Here is a 3,945-nt window from a genome sequence, read left to right as displayed (position 1 = left end):
TCAATTTCGTAACTGAAGGCTATTAGTGATCTCTTTTCTCTCTCCTTGAATAATCAAATGCAAATGTCTTTTAGCAATGGCAGCATTGAAATCCCACAAAAAATCAAGGAGTGCCCCTTGAAGCAGCACTTCCATTGGCACAAACTGTAGAACCTGTTGTGGGGCATCAGAGTTAAGCAATGAGCTCAACAGTTTGCTCACATTCTGCAGGTACTGGAAAACTGGATTTGGAAAGCCCTGAAAGCCAACACAGAGTAGGACTGCACAACTCCTCAGCAGCTCGGAGGACGTAGGACAAGAAAACGTGATGAACCTGAAGCAGCTGTGGAGTACAAAGATCATGCCAGCCATAAACCTTGCGAAACAGGAAAGCAGAGGCAAACTTAAAACATCTCCTACGTGAAGCTGCTGCAGGGACTGCAGAAGGCAGTCCAGAAACAAGCGCTGGTACTTAGGGTCTCCATCATGAAGCAATGAGGAGCTGAAAGTCCCAAGTTCAGCCGACTCCAGGAACTGAACTTCCAGTGGTGCATTTACTACGACGTCACGGAGAGCTGGCAAACCCACAAGCAGGCACTTTATTTGGCTACTGGGTTCTGCAACCTGCTCATCCTGAAGGCACTTGGTAAGGCTCAACAACTCAGAAAATATTAGTTCTCCAGAAAAAAACATGACAAGAACAGTAATACTGGTGTCTGGGTCGAAACTTGGAATCCAAGTTCAAGGTCTCTCCTAATGACTTTTCAATTGCTTAGTTGAGAGTCTTTAAAATTTCACCATCACAGAAAGGAGAACACTTTACCTTTGGCAGTTTCTTTCCCTCTAAAATATGCCACAAGTGGCATTCAAGATCAGCATCCGCCCCTTCTAAAAGAGAACTCTGCCCAGGATGATAAACAGTGTGTTCTTCAGCCCAATTGTTAAAGTACCCTTTAGCTACTTTAACTTTCCATGAGAGAGTTTCCAGCATCTTCCTTTCATTATAGGTTTTAAAATATCTATTTCTCTGGCCAAACCATTTTGTATTTGTACTACAACCAATACTAGACTTTTTTACTAGCAAATTATTTCTGAAAATCGGCTTCAGCTGAAACTTCTGCATGAAATATTGCACAGCACAGTCCCGTAAATTATTCAGCTTTTCCTGCTCCACTTTTCCCATGCACTCAAACAAACAGATGTTCTCTGATATAGTGTCTAACGGATATTTATGAAAGAATACACAACATTCTTCATGTCTTTTAAGAAAAGATCCGGGGATCGCATGATGAGGAAAGAGGGCTTTGGTCATTTGGGTTCCAAAATTCAACATCATCTTCGATAACACAGGATGGATGGCTTCTCTTTCCTTTATAATGGAGACACACCACATAGACTTCAGAGTTGCCCGCCTTGCTGGTAGCAGGTTTGAAAACATGGACTTCGTCAAAGGAACAGTTCAGCAGATACATCAGGTTTATAGAACAATGTTCAAATAAAGTAAACATCTTCAAAACAAAAGAGCCACCATTCCCTAGACACATCAGGGCAGTGACAACTTCACAGCAATGCAAAGAGGAGACTAATGCTTCTTGTTCTCCCGGATTTACTTGGCAATCAAAACTCCCATCTGCAGTAATCCAGTGAATGGTAGCCATGTTGCTTATAAAATTCTGAAGTCCAGTAAGATATTTCAGGGTCATAATATCACCGGTGTTATCCGGACCAAAGTACCAAAACTGTAAGGTATTTGTCATTAGACTGTCATTTGCTTCATGATATGGGTTCAGAGTATTGGCTACCCAACTCCACTCACAGGGGAATCAATGGGATTTTAAATAGTGATTGAGACTAGCTATGAACGCACCAGGAGCTTCACAAAGATGTAGAGAATTCAGCTTTCCATCTTGGAAAGCTTCCTATGGAATAAGTGGAAAGCTACACAAAATCTCATGAAACTTACACCATGCTTGAGTACAAAGTTCAGCGTTCACAGATTTCCTCACATGAGAAATGATTTTTCCAGCTTTATTAGTGAAGGCAGTGTGCTCGTGCCACTCATCAAGCTTCAGAAGGTTTTTCACTTCATTTAGAGAGTTCTTCAAATCAAGAAAGGTATGAAGTTCCTTGTGGTCACAGGTGAAGACCTCCCCAGGGTCTGGTAGCTGCCATTCATTATTAGGTGGCTTCCCGTAAGTAAAGCTCTTGGCAAAGAGTTAAAAAACATCAGCAAGAACATCTGGGCCGAATGCCTCAGGATTTGCTATCTGATGTACTGGTGGCTTTTTGCACTTACTCATTTTTCAACCTATATGCAGAACAGATTATCCGGGAGGCTGGGCTCTATGAGGAGAAATGTGGGGTCAAGATTGGTGGACGAGTTATCAACAATCTGCGTTATGCGGATGACACAACCCTGCTTGCTGAAACTGAAGAGGACCTGATGCGCCTGCTGCAGAGTGTCAAGGACTGCAGCCTACAATATGGATTGAGGCTCAATGTCAAGAATACAAAGATTCTCACCACTGGACCAATTGGCAGCATCAGGATGGATGGTGAAGAGATTGAGATTGTACACAGCTTTAGCTTGCTTGGCTCCACAGTCAACAGTCTTGGCACCAGCAGCCAGGAAATTAAAAGGCGCATTGCCACGGGAAAGTCTGCTGTTAGGGACCTCTCCAAAGTACTGAAGAGCAATGGTGTCTCTCTGGAGACTAAGGTGCGTCTGATACAGGCCATGGTCTTCGCAATCACTTGTTATGCACCAGAGAGTTGGACAATGACCAAGGAGGATAGAAGGAGAATTGATGCCTTTGAGCTGTGGTGCTGGAGAAGAGTATTGAGAATACCCTGGACTGCTAGGAAAACAGATTTGTCCTGGAAAGGGTTAAACCGGGTGGCTCCTTGGAGGCAAGGATTCTGAGGTTCCGTCTAACATACTTTGGACTTGTTGTGAGGAGAGACAGGTCCTTGGAGAAGGACATCATGCTTGGGAGGGTGGAGGGACAGCGCAGGAGAGGAAGGCCCTCTATGAGGTGGATTGATTAAGTGACTGGGATAATCGGGATGGGAGTGTCAGAGACAGTGCGATTGGCACAGGACAGAGCGGAGTTTAGGGCTGTTGTACATAGGGTCGCTATGAGTCGCAAGCGACTCGACGGCACATAACAACAACAACATTTTTCAAATTAAATTAAATCTCTGATCACGCCCCCTCGCCTCCCCAGGGGTGGGGACTCGTTCACTCCACTTTCTCACTCGTGGGGGCCACGCTCCACTTCCGGCCTTGGGGCTATTTGTCGTGTGGCCTCTCCCCGAGCCTGCGGCGCCCCAGTCGCGGAGCAGTGAAGCTCTGGCTCCCACCCACAAAACAGCGGGAGCGGTCACCACTTCCAGGACGGGCCGCTGCCCAACTCTCGCCGTAGGCGCCCCGAAGACATACCCCGCCCCCGCCAGATACACTGCACACGCGCACCAGAGGGCTGGGTTTTCAGAGTAGTTCACCAATCCTTTTTTCCAAAGAAAACTTTTTGCTTAGCACTCAGGGACTGTTCATACAATTGTGTAAGTCTTATATGCCCAGGGATTTTGAGCCAGGTGGCACATATTGGAAGCTACACAGCTTTTTCTCTAAGGCCTTCTTTCCTTCCCTTTCCTTCCTGTATGTTTTTGGGTTATGCTTTATGTAGGAAATATTATTTCACTTGGTAATTAATATTTGTAATAGGTCAATTACTAAGCTAGGCCTTAGAATAAAAAAAAAACAAATGAAGTGACTATGAAATAAATAAATATTTCTAAAAACATTTACAAGTAATTGTTGAAGATAATGTTCTCAACAAAGTAAAGATTTCTCCTCTTGTGGAGTTAACATGCAAACAAGAAGATTTCTATGGAAAACAAGAAGTAAATTAATGGAGTTTCAAAGTCAGAAGTACCATGAAGGAAAAATATTGCTGTAGACTG

General features: G+C 44.2%; 1 pseudogene; it reads right to left on the bottom strand.

The window, feature by feature from the left end:
• Positions 1 to 2,279, bottom strand: LOC102854665 (annotated as a pseudogene).
• Positions 2,280 to 3,945: the final 1,666 nt, after the last annotated feature.

The sequence above is a fragment of the Elephantulus edwardii genome, unplaced genomic scaffold (assembly GCF_000299155.1).
Source record: "Elephantulus edwardii isolate Elephantulus edwardi_28Jun2011 unplaced genomic scaffold, EleEdw1.0 scaffold00298, whole genome shotgun sequence".
NCBI lineage: Eukaryota > Metazoa > Chordata > Mammalia > Macroscelidea > Macroscelididae > Elephantulus > Elephantulus edwardii.
Note: the sequence above shows the minus strand (reverse complement) of the source record. Positions and strands in the feature narration are given on the sequence as shown.